At 45.3% G+C, this 7,575-nt stretch overlaps 3 non-coding genes across 3 annotated transcripts; all 3 read left to right on the forward strand.

The window, feature by feature from the left end:
• The first annotated feature begins 6,208 nt into the window (after positions 1 to 6,208).
• Positions 6,209 to 6,312, forward strand: LOC119296150. Its single transcript, XR_005144915.1, has one exon. It is a non-coding gene; the product is annotated as a small nucleolar RNA R41 (small nucleolar RNA).
• A 104-nt stretch (positions 6,313 to 6,416) lies between these two features.
• LOC119296381 lies at positions 6,417 to 6,495 on the forward strand. The gene has a single exon (XR_005145166.1). It is a non-coding gene; the product is annotated as a small nucleolar RNA Z155 (small nucleolar RNA).
• Positions 6,496 to 6,578: 83 nt separating this feature from the next.
• Positions 6,579 to 6,695, forward strand: LOC119296906. Its single transcript, XR_005145448.1, has one exon. It is a non-coding gene; the product is annotated as a small nucleolar RNA snoR100 (small nucleolar RNA).
• The last annotated feature ends 880 nt before the right edge of the window (positions 6,696 to 7,575 follow it).

Consider the following 7,575-nt stretch of genomic DNA (forward strand, 5'->3'; position numbering starts at 1 on the left):
TTTTTTTTTTTTACTTCCAGCAGCAGGCAGCACCAGGATAGCAGCAGCACTTGGCGCGCGCGCAGGCGCACCTCAGCTCCTCTTCTTCCTTTTCTTTCCCTCTTCTGCCCGCAAGCAGCCTCTCCACGCCTCACTTGCCACGCGCGCAGCCGCTTGCCAGCGCCACGCCGCCTGTCCCGCGACCCACAGCTGTGGCCAGCGCGCGCGCCGCGCATCCCAGCGCCTTCTCGCAGCGCCGCCCAGAGCACGAGCACGAGCTCGAACTCCAAGCCCCAGATCCGCACCTCCCGGCCTTTTGCACACGCCCACCGTGCCGAGCTCGCCAGATCCAGCCCGCACACACGCTCCTCGCGCCCGCGCCTTGCTCACGCGTGCAGCTCGCCGCCGCCACCCGCGCACAGCTCCCAGCCAGCCGCCGCCGCGAATCCGCGCCGAGAGCAGCTCCTGGACACCGCGCCCAGATGCCGCCTCCGCTTCTGCCGGCCACCGCCGACCGCGCAGCTCCGCCCGGATCCGCCTCCTTCCTTCACGTCCCCGCCGCCTCCTTCCCCAGCAGCCGTGGGCTTTGCCCACAGCCACCTCAGGAGACGGCGAGGGGAGCGGCTACAACCTGGCTCTGATACCATGTTGTAACACGAGAGGGAATGGATTCAGTCTTGGTTTTGGTCAATCTTGTTGGTTCCCTCAGGACCACCACACACATATATATACCACAACACTAGGGTTACATAAGCAGTACTGGGCCTGGGCCACCATGGGCCTCCCATATGTACCAACACTTTAACTAAACTCTCCCAGGTCTGGTGGAAATTTATGTACCAAAGTCTAATTACATGTTTATAGCTTTAGTGACGTAGGAAGAAGCACACTGACCTCTCTGTTGTGTTTCAGTTTGGGAGACACACCGGGAGATGAAACCGCTAATGAGCAAACTCGCAGAGGCTGGACGAGGACGTCGGCAACCACCTGACTCTTAAACTTGTGTACATATGCATCACCTTAAGCTAATTGCTGCCCATTTTTGCCCCATACCTGTGTACATTTACATAGAACATCACAGTAAAGAAATGTTTTTTTTACCGATTTTGGTTGACATGTGTTGTTCTTGTTGCCTGACAAAGTTCATTGTTTTGCTTAGAATTAACTGATTATCGAGGCGCCATGTAACCAAATGTTTTTTTTCTCTTTTTTTGCTGCTGGAAGCACAATTTTTGGGCTGACCTAGCAACAAATGGTGACGGCAGTGTGCTTGTCTGACTGTTGTTCGGGGTCCTGCTTCAGCGATGCCGTTGTAGTGAGTATGAGTGATGTAAATGCTCCTGCTGTTATTAATAAAGAAAGGCATTTTTTGTTTTGTTTTTTTAACTGCTTGTCTTTGGGTTGCTTTTGTTGTTGGTGCTGCATTGAGAGGATTAGGAATAACGCGTAGGCCAACTTCCGAGAAAATGAAATGTCATGCTTTGTGGACGGATCCTTCCTGCATAAATTGAAAAGTCGATTTGTTTTGTACCGAGCAAATCAAGTCATATACATCAATCTATTACAGGTTCTAGAATTTAAAAACTGCAACAACAAAAAAAGTTCTGTCCCGATGAAGCTTGATTAGACATTGCGTGGTAGCGAATGTGTGTAGATTGAGCACCATGGTTACCACTCCAAGCGCTGAGCCGAGAGAACAGTATACCATGACAAAGGACAGACCCAGTGCATAGAAGCTCCCACACAAGGTGGGGTCTGGGGAGGGATTATTGGAACCTAGTCTTACCCCTGCAAAGTGCAATGCAGAGAGGCTGGTTCGAACCCAGGACCTCTTGGCACAAGTGGGGAAGACTTCACCACTGCGCCAGGCCTGCCCTCTAACAGTATACCATGACACCGTCGCAAATTTTACGAAGACAAGATATCAACGTCATTAACATCTCATCGTGTCATAAGAAGACAAGATATCGACGTTAACATCTTGTCGTGTCATAAAAATACAGCACGATAACTAAATTGGAAATATTTGCTATGAACTATGCCAAATATCTACTACTTCCCTTCTCTATCTACTTTATCTATCTATATATACTATTTAAAAAAAGAGTAGCGTTCCTTTTTCTGTCAGCATAACGCTTCGTCTACCGGTTCTCTCCCTTCCCACCATGTCTCTCGATCGATTTTTTTTGTTTTTTGTCCCATCACATCCTTTGTCCGCACCTTACCCAGTATGCTAATCAATCATCTTAATTTACTTATCTTTGAGATCAATTGCATATTAATTTACTTACCAAACATTTTATCAAATTATAACACAGATGTCGGGGGCTCTGGGACCGGGGGTACCCAGGCCCGTCTGCCCGCGGCCCATCGCGTGCCATCGTCAAAGGCCCGGTACGGCCCAGCGCCACGTCTTCATGAGCAATACCTTCGTGAGGGCCCTCGTCTCCTGAGGTGGCCTCACGAGGGCGGATACTCCTAGGCTCGCCACCCAGCCTCATGAGGCGCGTGGTGACCGTGAGCCATGATGAGCGGAGCCAGGAGGGCGCCAGCGGGCGCAGGCAAGGACACTTTTCTCTTTGGTGCTAAGGAGGCAAGGACGTACACGGGTTCCCGAGGAATCCCCCAAAGGTTGCCATTCTGGTGCAACGAGACCAAGACCACGGGCACGTCAGGACGGAGGTCATCACCGAGCCCACCCGCGCGTCACGGCCAGAAGCTTTGCAGGCGAAAACCACCTTTTAGTCAAGATAAGGGGTACTACTTTCCCCCTTCAAAATTGGCCGCTGTGGTATCCCTTCCCGCCTAGAGCCTTGGGGGAAGAGGATCGGGCCAGTATAAGTATAGGCCAGCCTCCACCGTAGAGAGGGAGGGAGAGAGAAGTGAGATCGGTAGAGACCACCGAATCCATTCACCCCCCGAGCCCTCGTGAGGCAGCTCACCCCTTGTACTAGTTCGTACTCATCCTCCTCGCGAGGCAATCCACCACAAAGTAGGAATAGGTTCTTACACCGCAAGGTGCCCCGAACCTGGGTAAATCATCGTGTTCCTTTCTTCTTCCGCTCGCTCAAGCACGACGGAGCATCGCCGTGGGGGAGTGAGCAGCAAGCCATAGCCTAGCGGAGTCCTTCGCGCACGCCCAGAGTTCGCCCGTAGTATGGGTAAGTAAATCACAAACTAACATATTAGGATATTTATATCAAACTAAAAGTGAACAATGATATTTTCCTTTTCCTGTTTGTCATTGTGTTCATCAGATTTCGGTTTCTTTTTTTGTGGGATCGAGTATTAACCCATGACTTAAGGTTTGAACATTTTCATCATCCTGGCAAAGCCAATTTGACTATCACCTAATGCAATCATTACTTCAAATGTAAGACCCAACATGCATATAAAAATTGGGTAGAAAGTACAATGTTGCATACTGTAGACATAATATGAAAGTACAATGTTTTATTATTTAGTAGTGAGTAGCCAATGGTTAATAAATTTGCACTTCTAGGTACATATAAATTTTATAGATGTAGTGAAAGCAGAGGCATTCACATAGTTGCAATATAGAGGCTAATTTTCATCACAAGAGTGCAAAAATGATATAGGAGCAAACATTTTTCAAACAAGTGTCTTATCACAATATGCTTTAAAACGTACTTCATTAAAATGTGTAGATCGAATGGATATGTAATATCATGTCACTAAAATTACACTTTTTTTATTTTCGGAGCACACGTGGTCATATCTTTGCACAACATGTCGTGTACTTTCTTGTGTGACCTTGTACTTGTTGTAGCACAAGATTCCATTAACTGTTTTTTTCCCACACTTTACACTGTGTATACAAAATCACTTTGCAAATATAGAGCATGGGTGCCATGTGTGGGCTCAAAAATCTTGACAAAATGTTAAAGCAACTCTTACGTAACCCCCATTTTCGCAAGCAAGAAGTGGCAGAGTTCGAGCACAGTTGCAGGAAGCAGCGACGATCACCGAAAATGGGGGAGAGTTGTGTTTCTCCCCATACATGGGGGTGAAATGAGGTGGGACGGGAAATATCAACGAAAAAGTTGGTTACATGAATGTAAGACAACAAAGGCTATAACTATGCCAAGGGGCCTCAGAGTGGTGGAAGAGCTGGGATGCAAGCATGTCATAATGGAGACAAATTCCCTAGAGATTATACAAGCATGCAATCGAGTAACCGAAGTGTGAAGTTCCTATACGACAATTCTTGCAGACTGTTTTCGGAGGGTTCATAGAAATCGGCTCAATGATTTTCACTCGCTGCCTTAGGGAAGCTAATCTGATGTCACATAATATTTTCAGATGTGTGCATGACTCAAAAGCAGGCCCGAGCCCATGGGTGTGCCCAAGGTTGTCAGAATCGTGATTTTGAATCGGATCGGAGCTCCAATGGTAGGATCGCAAATCGTAGAATCTTCACTATTAGGATCGTAGAAACGTAGATTCTATGAAGTAAAATCGTAGAATCATAGGGGTTAGTTTGGATCATAAAGTCGTAGAATCGTATAACAGAATCGCGATTCTGACAACCTTGGGTGTGCCACCTGTGCGCCCGCACAGGGCCTCCACTTTCCAGGGGCCCCGATTTTCGAAACTGCAGCCCACTGCACACGAGCGGGCCCAGTGGCCGGCTGGCAGCTTAATTCACTTTTGGGCTGTGCATGCAATGTGCGAGATGAAGCAGCCAGCAGGCCACCGATTCGATTCGACAGCCCATAGTCCCCTGTCAAACCGTTCGTTTCGAGGAGATCCAAACCTCCGGCGACCACGCTGCAGTGGCGGCTCGTGATCTTCTTTTCCTCTCTTCCTCCGCGACGCTGATCGAGTCATCAGTCAGGACGACACCACCAAAAACTTCTTCTTCCTCCTCGAACACGTGACGAAGGCATCCCAAAGATCACAATTTTTTTATTCTACTAGGTTTGTTCGTTTTTCTCCTTACTCTCCATCTGATTCCATAGTATTGCTCCCTTAGTTCTCCCCTAATCCTCATATTCAATACGTTTTAGAGAGAGTTCAAGAAGGTGGGCAGCGGAAAGGGATTGTTGGCAGCCACATCTTTTGGGGCTGTCCAACTCTCCAAAGGCAAGGTCCCGTGGGATTTGGATTCATGTTATTAAGGCATGGTTTTATTCTTGCAGCAACACCACAACAGGACATAGGCGACAGACCTAGTCTTGATCCTTCAGGTGCTTTTATTTCAACTTCATTTTATAAGTTGCGTATTTTCAGTGTCATGTTTCATACTAAGATACCATGTACAAAGTAATGTCTGGGTACAGAAAGAAAATGTACCAGCTGTTTGCTTCAATTCAACATTGTCATAATAAGATGATGAGTAGTTTCCATCCGGTTATTATATAGTATAACTTATGAGCAAAGATAATATTTATATGATATGTTCAATATTGTAGTTGTTACTGAAATATAAGCAAGCCTTCTAAAAATATATATGTGGAGAGGCCTCATTTTATCAAATTGACAGAGAGGCTCACACGTGTCAAGACTAGGCCTAGATATACTATTGCTAGTTTTATAAAGATAGGCCTCATTTTAAAGTTTGGCACAGGGTTCCTGATTTTGCCGGCTCAGCCCTGCTCAAAAGTAGTGGTGGGTGGAACATCAATTCTCCTAGCTTTGTTTTACCGGACATTTTGTTCGATACAACTGTCATTTGAGCATGAACAAAGTGCGCACAAGGCCATTCCCTAAAAAATGAGGAGTTGGTTAAAATAAGTGTATATTTTAGCTTTTTCTAGTCTAAGTGTATTTTTAGCTGCCCCCAGCCCGAAGTAGAGACGACAAGGAGATGTGGCAAACAGCTAGATTTTTTACACTTCGACAAAGAGAGGAAGACGGGACCAATGCATTTTTTTTGCCTACTCTTTACACTGTTTATATTTTTAGCGGAACCCTCCTCGTACCGGATAGAATGGGCCTTCACAAAGCAGAAGGTGAAGCCCAAAGAGGCCCTAACCATCCAAACCCTCCCCCGAACCCTAGCCCACCAGTCTCTCCTATATAAGCTGAAGGTTCCTAACTTCACAATCTAACCTATCGGCTGACCAACTTCCTCCCCTTGCGCCGCCGTCCCCTCCCCCATGAGCAGTTGAGCACGATGCATCTCTTCTTGTAGCCCCTGAGCTACAAGTTCGCTTGTTTTTGCTCGTCGTTTTCGCTCTTGCCTTTTATTTTTGGCTCAATCTTGTTGGCGGCTGTGATGCGCAACGGTAAAGGGATTTTCTGAGGGACGGGAACTTAGTTTTCCTCCTCCTGATTGAGAGAAACCAATGGATCCTTCTGAGCCTGCCCAATACACCAATGTTTTACTGATTTTTTACTGTTTCTTTTCTGCTTTCGGTTCTCCCTGGGATGTTTTCTTGTATCTTGCTTCAAAGGCGATTATTCTTTGCTTTGGTTGAGGTGAGGATAAACCTGTACAGAAACTTGACTGTTGTGTTGACCAAAATACAGACTACAATTATCTGATCAACCGAAAAAAGTTATTGCTTCTGTCTGCATCTTCATTTCTGTTTTGAATCTGTGCCGTGCACAACAAGCCGATGCTCTGGATCGAGGGAGGAAGGAAGCATGGTAATGTGCACGGAGAGTACCGATACAGGTGGTCTGCATATGTCTGCTCGTCTTGACGCCTTCGGGCTTTGATCTCGCGGGCCTGGATTTGACCAACATTCATTTACTTGTTTGACTTCTTGAGAGGGAGACCTTGTTTGCTTGGTGCTCATGGGATTATGTCTTTGGGAACGATTGTGCTTGTTTGATGTTGAATCAAAGGCTGGCTTCGTCGCAATAGTAACAAACGAAGATTGTATTTATGTCCAACAGCAAACTTAAAACAGCAAGACAAAGTTTCTTGCAGCAAGCACTGCACTTTTTTTCATTACTGGCACCACGTTCATTTTTTGATTAAAATGAAACGAATTTTAAACACAAATAACTATCCCACGCCCAAATACAGAAAGCTAATGGCTCCCATAATAAATTGTTAACAAAATGAAGCAAACAATTTTGTTTCTGGAATACAGCTTCCCACCGATGGATTTGGGCTTGCCTTAAGGGCATGTACGAACGTGCCGGTTAAGCTGTCGTCAGAACTTACATTGGACCGTATCAAATATACAACCTTGACATCTCATGGTCACTTTGACATTCATTAATTATATCTCATAATTGAAATATTTAGTAATTGCAACGTAAATACAATCTTGTCACAATGGTCATATTGGTGAAATAATTAATGTCATCTTTGATTGCACCATGTTATACATAGCTTGATTACATCTATTCAAAACACTCTACTCTTAGTATTGTTTCTAGGAGGTGCAAGCTATAAAATATTTTTTTACAGCTTATCAGACATTTGCTAAATTCGTAACTCAAATATACTTTTCAACAATCCAATTGTAGAAACATAGTTTTCTTATTGCAATAATTTCTACTTTGTTCTTAGAATTTTTTGAAACATTTCAAAAGATCTAGATTTATGTTTCAATTAGTAAATATAAATACCTACTTCGGTCATCCTTGAAGATAGATAAATCCTTTGGTTTTGTT

The sequence above is a fragment of the Triticum dicoccoides genome, chromosome 1A, assembly GCF_002162155.2.
Source record: "Triticum dicoccoides isolate Atlit2015 ecotype Zavitan chromosome 1A, WEW_v2.0, whole genome shotgun sequence".
Lineage (NCBI taxonomy): Eukaryota > Viridiplantae > Streptophyta > Magnoliopsida > Poales > Poaceae > Triticum > Triticum dicoccoides.